The sequence below is a fragment of the Asparagus officinalis genome, chromosome 1, assembly GCF_001876935.1.
Source record: "Asparagus officinalis chromosome 1, Aspof.V1, whole genome shotgun sequence".
Taxonomy (NCBI): Eukaryota; Viridiplantae; Streptophyta; class Magnoliopsida; order Asparagales; family Asparagaceae; genus Asparagus; species Asparagus officinalis.
The window spans coordinates 78,024,627-78,037,724 of NC_033794.1; positions in this window are offsets into that span (position 1 = coordinate 78,024,627).

The window sequence follows — 13,098 nt, forward strand, 5'->3', positions numbered from 1 at the left end:
GGAAAGAATCGAGAGGGGATTTTGGCTTTGGCCCTAACTGTTTAAAGATTTGACCAAATGGGGATTTGAGACGATCCTAAATGTTTAAAGATTTGATTATTCAATTTATGGACCTCGTTCATGGAAAGAATCAAGAGGGGATTTTGGCTTTGGCCCTAATTGTAGGAAGGTTTGATCACATGGGAGTTTGAGACAATCCCAACTGTTTAAAGATTTGATCGCTCAATTTGTAGACATCTTATTCATTGAAGGAATCGAGAGGGGATTTTGACTTTAGCCCTAACTGTTTAAAGGTTTGACCAAATGGGAGTTTGAGACGATCCTAACTGTTTAAAGTTTTGATCGCTCAATTTGTAAGTGGTCCTCTTATTCATGGAAGGAATCGAGAGGGGATTTTGGCTTTGGCCCTAACTGTTTAAAGGTTTGACTAAATAGGAGTTTGAGATGATCCTAACTGTTTAAAATTTTGATCGCTCAATTTATAAGTGGTCTTCTCATTCATGGAAAGAATCAAGAGGGGATTTTGACTTTGGTCCTAACTGTTTAAAGGTTTGACCAAATGGGAGTTTGAGATGATCCTAACTTTTTAAAGTTTTGATCGCTTAATTTATAAGTGGTCCTCTCGTTCATGGAAGGAATCGAGAGGGGATTTTGGCTTTGATACTAACTGTTTAGAGGTTTGACCAAATAAGAAGTGGGAGTAGTGTACAAATAACAGTAAGAATGTTAACTTGTACAAATCACTCGGTGGGGTTTTCGGTGTCAAGTGGCTAGGATTTAACACGAAGGGGTTTGATAATCGCCATGGATCAGCAGATTGAAATTTTGAGTGTCGTGTCAGGATTTCAATAGTGGGAGTGTTAAAGGATAGACGTAATAGGAGTTTGAATGGATTTAACCATGAAGAATTTTGTGTACCGACCATCAATTAATAATTTGATCAGCGAGGGGTTTTGTAGCGGAGGACCGTGAGTCATCAAGCACTTCACAATTACACCGTGAGAGTTTCGTGAGGAAATATTGACCAGATGCAGTTATTGAATCCCATCTCAACAAAAAAGTGCTCCAAAAACACAGCTGGAGTGGATGGGATTGATCTTGACGATTGAAACCAACCCAGGATTATGGGTGAAAGAAAGAGGACATTTCGTCATCTTTCACTTCGCAAGAGAATCCTGGTTATCAGGTAGATGCCGGTGACCGTAAAGGGTTATGGCAGCTTGCTCCTAAGTGGGTTGAAGCAGATAGGATGTGCTTCATCCTTGAAGGATTTTAGAGTCATAGGGAGAGTTTCATGAGGAAGATTGACCCGATGAAGTCATTGAATCTCATCTCGACGAAAGAGTGATCGGAAAGTCATAGTGGGAGGGTTTTAATCATCTTGAAAATGATTAAATAGCCATAGTAGGAGGTTCTTAATCATGATTAAGAATAAAATATTATGATGATTGGTTTTCACCTTGAATAATCAATCAGTTTTGGGTTATCCTTAAAAATACCATGTGGAGTATTCTCCAGGAACTTCCCATTTGAATGAATTAAGGTATTCCACCCCCAGCTCTTTGGCGAATCTGAATCCAATTATATTCGGCATTGTTGGGTTATCCTTAAGAATATTAAGAGTAATATTCTCTAGGAACTTCCCGTTGTTGGAAATAAAAAAAGTAGTTTAACCTCGTATACCCGTTGGAGGAAAGGGAGAAGCAGTTTATACTAGTATACTCTTCGGAGTTAAATGGAGAAGCAGTTTATACTCGTATACTCTTCAGAGTTACATGGAGAAGCAGTTTATACTCGTATACTCTTCAGAGTTATATGGAGAAGCAGTTTATACTCGTATACTCTTTAGAGTGACATGGAGAAGTAATTTATACTCGTATACTCTTCGGAGTTACATGGAGAAGCAGTTTATACTCGTATACTCTTCGGAGTTACATGGAGAAGTAGTTCATACTCGTATACTCTTCGGAGTTACATGGAGATAGTTTATACTCGTATACTCTTCGGAGTTATATGGAGAAGCAGTTTATACTCGTATACTCTTTGGAGTTATATGGAGAAGCAGTTTATATTCGTATATTCTTTGGGGTTATATGTCATCCGTATTTGGCTTGTTTTGTCATTATGACACCGGAGTCAATTAAGACTTGGATTTTATTTTTGAGGCCAAAACAAACATTGGTGGGATGAAGAACCCTTCTATGATATACACAGTAGTTTAGATCCGTAATTCTCTTAGTTCCCTCCCGATCTTTAATAGGTGGTATCTCGATTTTGTTATTGGATAGGAGGTATTTCAAGATGGCTGGAACTTCATCATCTTCGAAAGAATACTCTTTTGGGGACTTCGGATTGGGAGTCTTCTGTTGCCTTCGGGGTTGCTGTTATGACATTTGATTAGTGTTCATAGCGGTTACAGGTGTCATTGGTTGGCTTCTCTCAGCTTTCTTTCTTTTAAGAAAGTGTTCAGCTTGTTCACCGCGTATTTTTGCTAAAGGCACAACTCCCAAGGCTTCTAGGACATTAATAGAGAGATTATTATGGTATGTCTGCGGGATGAACTCCTCTGTGATAGGATCTCTGTAGTTCATTATCTTGTTACGAAAGCACTTGACAAAATTATCGAATGACTCTCTGTCTTTTTGCCTCTCATCCAGAAGGGTTCCGATTGACACTTCGGTGTCATTATCGAAGAAATTGCTGAGGAACAAACTTTCCATATCATCCTAGCAGTTGATGCTCCTAGGCTTGAGACGTTGGTACCAATTGAAGGTGGCCCCATGAAGGGTGCTAACGAATAACCGGACCATCAAAGCATTATTTCCAGAGATCATGCCCAAATGAGACTTAAAATAAATCAAGTGCTGAGTAGGCGAGATTTTCCCATCAAACAATGTGAAGTTAATCAGATTGAATTTTATCGTGTACGGGATTGAATCACATTCTATTGGATAGGGACACAGAATACACATCTTCTTTACTTCTTGAGCGGACATCAAGACATTTACCTTATTCTCCAACTCTTTCATCATCTCGTCATCGCCTTCGTCATCTCGACCGATGTTTTTGAGTGGTGCAATTGAACCACCCCTAATATTATTGTTGAGAGGATCCGTTGAACCACCCCCAACGTTATTGTTATTGGGAGGTGTATCAGCCATAATGACTTCATCCACTTCTGGATCACTATCATTTACAACATTCTGAGTGCGGCGGTTGGATTCAGCTCGCTGAATGGACTCAGGAGGTTAAAGCCATTGAGCTTGCAATTCTCTTATTTGTTGGATAGCCAACTCCATCTCTGTCTTCATATCAGCTCTAATTTCTTCACGTTACTTGGCTAGAGCTTCTTGAAGCATTTGAGCAAACTGATCAGGAGTGATTATGAACACTTTTTTGGTTTGCCCCGTGCTAGACATTGTATCATCAGAAGCGATCCCAGAACAAGTGTCTGAAAATGCATCCTCTAAGGACATTCCTTCATGCATTCTCTTGTAATCTCTACGTTTGATGGATCCTAACTGGAGTCGAGACATCCGTTGAGCAATTTTTGGATTGACTTTTCCTCCCGAGGAAAAGTTGAGATTTTATTCACTTGAATGCCGTTTAGATTTTCTTTTATCAGCCATGTTGATGGTGGCTTCAGAGAATTCATCATCTTGGACAACTGATCTTATCTTGTGAAAATGTCTCGGCTTGGGCTTCGACATTTTGGTGAAAAGCTTTTAGAACACTGAGATTCTTTGCATGATAACTTCTCGCTTGGAGTAGTCATATTCTGATAGTACTACTCTAATGAATTACTAATAGGAACAATGAGAGCTCATTTCTCGGACAATCCTCTTTCGAGATTTGTTTACACCCCCAGTTTGATAGTACAACTCATCAGTATGATTGTCGGAGCACCCTATCGTTTGTTGGTGTGACCTCCCAGGTATAACATTGTCTTTTGGCGAACACATCTTCTTCTAAAAATATAAAGTATTGTTAGCATTCTCAGGAGTCACACGTTTAGAACCACCCATTTACGGGTGTGGAGTCTTAACGAGCTTCTGAGTTTTGATATAAATCCCCAAGTAGGTGGAAATCACGATTTTCCCAACTTGGGATTGCTTTCGATTGGTGGGAGGACGCGTACGACCCTCAGCCTGACGAGTCATTTGGACTTTGTTCACCGGACCCAAGCGTTTCTTGATCAGAGCTTTTCATTGATCTTCATACAAAGAACCAAGGCGATCCGCCATTGTGATTTTGAAGTTTGATAGGTCAGGAGTGACATAAGGCTCTACTGATGATGTAGCAGATGTAATTGTAGCAGACGAACGAGAAACGAGATGTCGACGAAGTTGAGGGAATAACCTCGGGAACTTACCTTTGGCCGAGACACTAGTCAGTGTCTCGGACAAGGGTGCTTTGGCCGAGCTGCATTGTCCGAGACACTGGCTAGTGTCTCGGACAAGGGTGCTTTGGCCGAGATAGTATCCTCTGTCTCGACTAAAGGGGACATTCCTTATCGCCGCCGAATTTGATTTTCGCACAAATTCGAACTTTGGGATCTAAACTTTGCGTGTTCTTGGTGATTCTTTGGCCACTGTTTCTTTATTTCTAAGAGTGCAAGCTTGTGTGACACGTGCACAACGTTTTTTAATGCACTCTTCCCTCGTCGAACGAGTCCTCTTGACGAGAACCTACTCTTCGGTCAATGACTTGGAGGACATGTCAGAAACTTGATGTTGACGTGATTCAGTTGAACGGCGAATCCTAAACTCTAAGTTCGTGTAGTATTGAATCCCATCGACCTGTTCCAAGGCCTTAGCAAGCTGACGAGCGAGACGTTAGTATTGTCTCTGACGAGCCCTCTTCGTCAGAGTTGACGCACTTTGATCGAACGATTCCTTAATTAGGGAGGAATAGTCGTGAGCAAAGTTTCCGGCTTTGGGGGTGGCCAGGATAATGTTGCGAGGGGAGGCCTTAGCAATGATTAGGTGAGAGTCTTCGCCTTGGGTTTTCTTTGGCGTGTAAGCCTTCTTCAATGGTGAGTGTTAGCCTTCTTGTTTTAATGATATTTAACAAATAATTTACTTCTAATGTTGTTTGTCTAGTGTTTGTGTTTTCGTATTTATTCTAGGCAAACAACGTGTTGGAGGATGGATGGAATAGTGCTTCAACGACAATATCAAATGGAGGTTGGCGGAATTGTGGAGTGAAGCCTATACAATTCAAGTTAAAGATCAAGTTCAAGCTTCATCCACAAGTGTACCAAGTCAAGCTTATTGAAGATCAAGATCTAGCTTGGGTAACTTAGTTTAGGTTTTATATTATGTGTGTTAAGTACCTTAAGCTCAATATCATATACACATACGTATTTGGTTTCTATGTATATATATAGTTATATATATACATGCATGGTTTTGGGTTTTCATGTTTACAAATATGAAATTACATATTTCATATTTATTATTGTGATTTGGTTTAACTACTTAGATATGAAACAAATATATTTTCATATACATACTCATATGTTTCATTTTCTATTGTATTTGTAAAAATATTGTATTCTTAGTTTTTGGACTTAACAATAATCATATACATATTTTATTAAGTTTACATAATCATTGTGCAAAGTTTCAAAACATGGTTTAGCCAAAATATTAAAATTCACATGTTTATATTTTCATGTTTTGGTCTATTTTGTAAAATAATGATATTTCATGTCTACTATCATTCTCCAAAGTTTTACATTTTTTGGAATTTATTTGATATTTTTAATAAGTGTTTTAAAATTAGATAAACTGTTTTCAGACCTAATTTCATGTGTCAGTTCGCGGTCGATCGCCACGGTCGACCGCCCATGAGTTCAAAACTCAGTTTATGGTTTGTTGGCTCGCGGTCGACCGTGGCGATCGACCGTAGCGAGTCCAAAGACTTTCGCGGTCGACCGCCGTCGCTTGTCCAGAGCCATAGTTCTGTTTTTTGTTGCTCGCGGTCGACCGCCGAACAGTCAAATCTGTTCTAACGGCTAGTTTCCAGAGCCGTTGATGTATTGGTTTTTTTGTCTTTTCTTGGCTTTCTCTTGGCTTTGGGGTTTCATATAAATACCCCCTTATACCTCAGTTTTTATAGTAATCCAAAAAGTGTTTTAAATAAGTTTTAAACAAGGGTTTAAGTGTGTTTAGTGTTTGTTTGGTTTATGAAGAAGTTTTCACAAGTGGAGGAGATCATCTTCTTGTTTGGGCTTCAATCTCCATCTCTCCATCTTGTTATCCATTGAGAAGTTTTCTAAACTCTTATCTAGCTTTACATTTGCTTAGTTATTTGATTATCATTCTTTAAAGCTAGCTTTTATATTGAGTTTAGATTTGATTTGATTTCACTCATTGTTTACATAGTTGTTTTATTTATTCTCATTTTACACACACCCACATTGAGCTTATTGTATTTTCATACATAGTATATTTGGGGTTGGTGAGAGTTGTAATAATTGAGTGTGAGCCTTTATTGTGTTCTCATCCATATTAGAGAACAATCATTCTTTGTATTGTGCTTAATCGTGAGATCACTTTGTAATACACTTGTACACCGAGAGGAGTGTGTGGTGAGAGTCGGGGATCGTCCCAAGAGGAGTGGCGTCAGTTGATGAACCTAGGGAGAGCTTGTAACCGAGCACTTGAGGGAGACACGGCTAGGTCCAACACTTGTGAGGGTGTAGAGTGGGTTTGCAAGAGTGTGACTTGTAGAGTTTTCGGTTAGCTAGAAAACCGAGTGTGTAGAACTTCCGGCTTCCAAATCGGATTGTGATAGTGGATTTTTCCCCGGGAGTGGGGAGCGGAGACGTAGGACGGAAGGTCCGAACTCCGTGATCATTTGATTGTGTTTGAGTGTGCTTTGGCGTTTATTCTTATTTGTGCTCATTGCTCATATCGCCTTTGTCTCTATTTACTTTGCCCACTATCTAGTTCATATTGTTTACCCTTGTGTTAGTTTACATATCCTTGCATATATCATATTGTATATAGTTCATATTGTTTACCCTTGTGTTAGTTTACATATCCTTGCATATATCATATTGTATATCTCTTTGGTAGGATATATCATCTTGTGCTAGTTTATATATCCTTGCATATATTTATCATATAGGATATATCTCTTTATTCATATTGCTTATTCTTGCTTATAACTCTTGTATATCTATCTTGCAAGAATATACTTGTTAATTAATTTTAATTGGCATAAAATCGGATTAGATTAGCATAAGACCCTAATCTCCCCCCTCTAGGGTCTAACAGTGAGATCCTTCTATACTTGCGGGACAAGGAAGATCTTGAAGAGGATGAGAAGAGATATTCCTCAAACTTGGTTTGGTCAAACTCGTACGTGACCGTGGATTCAACCGGTATCTTGATCGGCTACGACACGATGGTCTTGATAGCTGTTCACGGGAAAAATTATGTCTTTCATCGTTGATTCCATTGATTCACTTTGTTAACAGTTTTTCGGTTACAAAGATCCGGTCTTTTTATAAGATCCGGTTACAACGAGAGCAAAAAAAAAAGAAAAAAGATTACAACTTTCCTTTTGAACGAATCACGAGCTCTTGTTTTGCGGTCACTCGCTTTTGTGGGTTCTTCGCCTGCGCCGGGGTTTATCCGTGGACTACCACGCGATCTAGATCCGGTCGGATCTACACAGTATGACGGGTATTATTTCGCGAAGGAAATAATAGCCGGGGGGGATTAATTCACCAAGGAAATAATCGCCCTAGTTCTCGGGATCAAAGGCCAAGCTTTGATCCGGAGGATGACTACGTAGATCTGAGATCCGGTTCCTCTCGAACTCTTACCTTATTTGGCGTTGACGATCGCCACCTCAGGGTGGCTCGGCCTTGGCCGAGCCACCTTGAGGTGGCTCGGTTTCGGCCGAGCCCCTCTAGGTGCCGTTTTCCGTCATTTTCCATCTTTCCGTTCTGTCCGTGATTCGATTGTGTGGTTGACTTGTTCGGACTCGATTCGCTGACCTGATTTGGTAGTAAATCCACTTCTGAGTTCGAGTCCGAAACTGATCTTGATTCGATCGTGACTCGTCCGAGTCTGCTCTTAGTTGGATAACTCGTTGATTCCTCAACCCGTTAGCTAAATTCCGCACGCGAGTGGATTTATTCCGTTGTTTGCGTGCGGTTCGTTAGCCTCGTAGCCTCGTTAATCCGTTTCGTCGCGTATCACTTGGCTTCGGTGTTGTGGACTAACAATCGTGTCTGCATACGTCGCCCGATGGTCGGTTCGTCGAATCAGCATCGTCGAGTTGTGTTAAGGGACCTATAGGTAGTTTTATACGCCTACATATACCCCCTCCAAAGTATTTTAGCCTCGTTTTTTTATAGAAGAGTCTGGAATACTTTGGATATGATTGTCCCATTCTTCGACGGGATATTTGGAGTGGCTTCCATTCTTGGTTCCTTTAGTCCCCCAGGCTGTTCAGTGCTTTGTCGAATGTCTGTAAGGGTTCCGGTACTGCATTTATTGTCTGACCGTCTGTCAGAATTTTGAATTTGAAGTTGATTCTCGATTTTCTGACTTTTTAGCTCGAGTTGGTTATTTCAACATAGAACTGACCATCGGTCGTCGGCGTTGAATCTTCATTTATAGCGCGTTGTCCTGCGTTTGAGCTTCCTTGTGACGCGTTGTCCGGCGTCTAAGCTTCAGTAGACACAGTTTAAACTCTCTTGGAGCGTGGTGGATACTCGAGTCATGAGACCAATCTACGGAGTTGATACATCTATGACTCGTATTTATAGAATTTTTGGCAAATTCTCAGCCATCAACGGGTTTGATGAGCCTTTACCGACTACCGTTTGAGTCGGGCTAGCATGCGGATTGTCTTAATCCGTTCCGCATGTAACGTTGTGCTAAGAGAGTTAACCCTTTTAGTGCTACGATATTGAATACGTAGACTTCGTCTTTCTCCTGTGAAAAGACTAAACAGCAACGTGTATGAGACGTTGACTTAGGATTTTTTAGCAAATCCTCAGCCTTCAACGGATTTGACGTGCTCTTACCGACTACCGTTTGAATCGGGCTTACATGCGGATTGTTTAGATCTGTTCCGCATGTAACGTTGCGCTAAAGGAATGAACTCCCTTAGACTTTGTGCTATGATATTGAATACATAGGCTTTACCATTTGTTACAGGAATAGGCTACCCGGCGACGCGTGTTAGGCGTTGACTTTAGGATTTTTGGCTAACCCCCAGCCTTCAACGGATTTGATTAGCCTTTACCGACTACCGTTTGAGTCGGGCTAGCATGCGAATTGTCTAGATCCGTTCCGCATGTAACGTTGTGCTGAGAGAGTGAATTCTCTTAGACTTTGCTGCTACGATTTCGAATACGTAGACTTCGCTATTGTTATGGGAATAGGCTACCCAGCAACATGTATTAGACGCTGACTTATCCCTACTTAGGCTTCGGGACGAAATACCCCAGAATCGAACTCTGGTGTCTTTTTCACGGAGAAAGACTAAACCGGCGACGCGTGTTAGGCGTCGGCATATCCTTTCTTAGGATTCAGGATGAAATTCCCCATGCGAGTAAGGCATGGATTTTGGTGTTATTAATAACAATCTGCCACAATGTTGAATATGTGAACGGGTGTTCTTTTTAACGGTTAAGAACTAACCGGCAGCGCGGGTTAAGCGCAGACTTATCCTTGCTTAGGTTTCAGGATAAAATACCCCAGAATCAGACTCTGGTGTCTTTTTGTGCGGAAAAAGACTAAACCGGCAGCGCGTGTTAGGCGCAGACTTATCCCTGCTTAGGATTCGGGATAAACTTCCTAGGATGAATCCTAGATTGATAAATTTTGGAAAAGATCGGTGCGGGAAAGGAAGAATTTTATATTCTATTTCCCGGTCTTCTTTTAGGGTGAAGGCGAACCCGAATACAAGGAAGGAAGAATTTTATATTCTATTCCTTGATTCTGGAAAGGAAGAATTTTATATTCTATTTCCAGCGCAAAAGAAACTAGAAGTGGGATCTCCACTCCGAGAATCTGGAAAATTTAGATAAACTTACCTTTTATAGGATTGGTTATCTAGTATGAAAGATGAGTTTTTCGTTTATCGAAGTGGAATTTCAACTTCGGTTATAACCATGAGAAGGCTTAACCAAAGAGAAAAGAAAGGGAGTTCTTTCGTTTATCGAAAGGGGACTCCGAACTGAAAGTGGACTTCTTGTTCATGGAAAGAGTCAAGAGGGCCAGAAAGACATTTTTGGTGGACCCACTGTCAATTGAAATTGATCAGTGAGGGATTTTAGTGGTGAAAAATGATTCTGGGTTATCCTTTAGAATATTAAGTGTAATATTCTTCAAGGAACTTCCCGGTAAATGGGTTATCCTGAATGTACTAGGGATAGTACTTTTTCAGGAACTTCCCATTTATTGGCATTAATTGCCTGGTGCCTTCTTGAGTAATCAGGCGATATGCACCGTTTGAGTAGACTGTGTCTATCACAAACGGTCCTTCCCATTTGGGTTCAAATTTACCTTTCTTCTTGGAGTTGAGGATTATCGGTCGGCGAGCAGCGAGGACCAGATCTCCTTCCTTGAAGCTTCTCTGTCGGACTCTTTTGTTAAAAGCCCTAGATATTCTGGCTTGATAAAACTCAATTTGTTGTTGAGCTTCCAAGCGCTTTTCATCCAACCTCTCGAGTTCTTCGAGACGTTTTTGATGCTGTTCTTCTGTCGTCATTTCAGTTGTGAGGGCGATCCGAAGGGATGGGATTTGAATCTCCAATGGTAGCACAGCTTCACATCCGTATACCAACGAATATGGGGTAGCTCCTGTAGGTGTGCATATGGTGGTGCGATAGGCCCAGAGTGCTTCACCGAGTTTATCCTCCCAGTCTCATTTATTGGTCTTCACGAGCTTTGATAGGATCTTAATGATCGTATTGTTGAACGCCTCAGCTAATCCATTCGCAGCGGGATAGTAAGTTGTTGACGAAATATCTTTAATTTTGAATTTGTCACAAAACCTGACGAAGGCGTTTCTTATGAACTGTGGACCGTTGTCATGAATGATCCATCTTGGCACGCCGTGTCGGTATATGACATGATGCTTGATGAAATTGATGACGTTGTTCGTCTTCACTTCTCTAAGCGGAATTGCTTCAGCCCACTTTGAGAAGTAATCTGTGATTGCGAGGATGAATCGATCACCTTTGACTGAAGGGGGGAAAATAAGACCAACAATGTCCATACCCTATGTCTCGAACGGCCAAGACGTGGTTGACGTGTGCAACTGCTCTGGCGGTTGATGCATATAATTGGCATGTATTTGACAAGCATGACACTCTCGGGCGTATTCGATTGCGTCACGAACCATTGTTGGCCAAAAATATCCCATTCTCCTGATGCGATCATACAGTTTGGGACCAGGCTAATGCGCACCACATTCTCCTTCGTGTGCTTCCTTAAGAACTTCTTCTGCTTCTTTGTTCGAAAGGCATCAGAGTAACAATCCATCGTACCCTCAACGATATAATATGTGGGTCTCGGTATTATAGAAGAACCTTGGTGCTCTTCGACGGATTGATTCCCTTTCTTTTACGTCCTCTGGTAAAATACCATATTGGACGTAGTCAATGATAGGAAAACGCTAATCTCGGGACTCAGACCCAATTTGGGTTGAATTCACCTCCTTTGCGTTCGAGTTTCCATCATCTTCCTCTTCAATATCCATATCGTATATGGGTATGCAGAAGCTGATGCGTCCTCACTGTGACTAATACCTCGGTTTTGGGAGGCTGCGCAAGTGATACCGCTAGTGCTGCCAGTGCATCCGCATAAGCGTTCTGGAGACGAGGGATGTATTCAATAAATAATTCTTCAAAAGAATCTGCCATTTTGATGGCCTCCTGGTGGTACGGGATCAGGTCTTGGTTCCTGACTTCATACTCTCCACGGACTTGGTTGACTATCAATTGAGAATCCCCAAAAGCTTCGAGATATTCGACCCCCAGCTCCTTGGCGAAACTGAGTCCAATGAGAAGCGCGTTGTACTCGGCTACGTTATTGGAGCACGGACTAGTCAATGAATAAGCCCGAGGCATCACATGCTTCCCCGGGGAGATTAAGATAACTCCAACCCCGGAGTAAACTGTAGAACCTCCCAGGGTTATTACCCTATTAACTGACCTTGAGGCACCATCGAAATATAATTGGCATACTTGTTGGTGCGACGTAGTGTTAACCTCGTGGGTTTCGTCCGGCAAGTCATCATATACTTCTGCCGTATCTGTGGTCGGGTTTGCCGCCAAAAGATCACAAATCGCTTGTCCTTTGATCGACTTCTGTTGTTTGAAGTGCAAATCATATTGGGACAAGAGAAGAGCCCATTTCGCTAACCGCCAATTCATAGAGGCCGGTTACGTCATAAACACCCGTACTGGATTAACGTTAGAAATGACGTAAATCGTCTGTCCAACCAAGTAATGCCGCATCTTTTGCATCTGAATCGCGAATACCAATGCGAGGCATTCCTTCTCAATCATCGGATATCGAGACTCGGCGCCTATCAAGGTCCGACTTAGGTAATAGACTGCCTGTTCGTGACCGTCATCGTCGTCTTGTGCTAGTAAAGCACTTATCGAGTGGTTCATCGCCTTGATGTAAATCAAGAATGGTTTACCCGATTTCGGTGCAATGAGAACAGGAGGATTCGCTAGATACGTTTTGATATCTTCGAATGCTTTTTGGCAGGCGTCATCCCAGATGAATGACACCCCTTTCTTTTTTAATTTAGAGAACGGTTGGCACTTCCCAGAAAGATTTGAGATGAACCGCCGGATATAAGCTAACCGCCCTTGCAGTCCTCTGAGCTCTCTCAGATTTCTAGGGGGTTGCAGCTCATGTATCGCCTTCACCTTATCAGGATCGATATGTATTCCTTTAGTGGTGACGAAGAATCCAAGGAATTTTTCGCTGGACATTCCAAGGAAGGATTTAGTAGGGTTCATCTTCAATTGATGACTCTGTATGAGATCGAACATCGTCTTCAGGTCCTTGATGTGATCTTCTTTGTTGCGGCTTTTTACAACCAAAT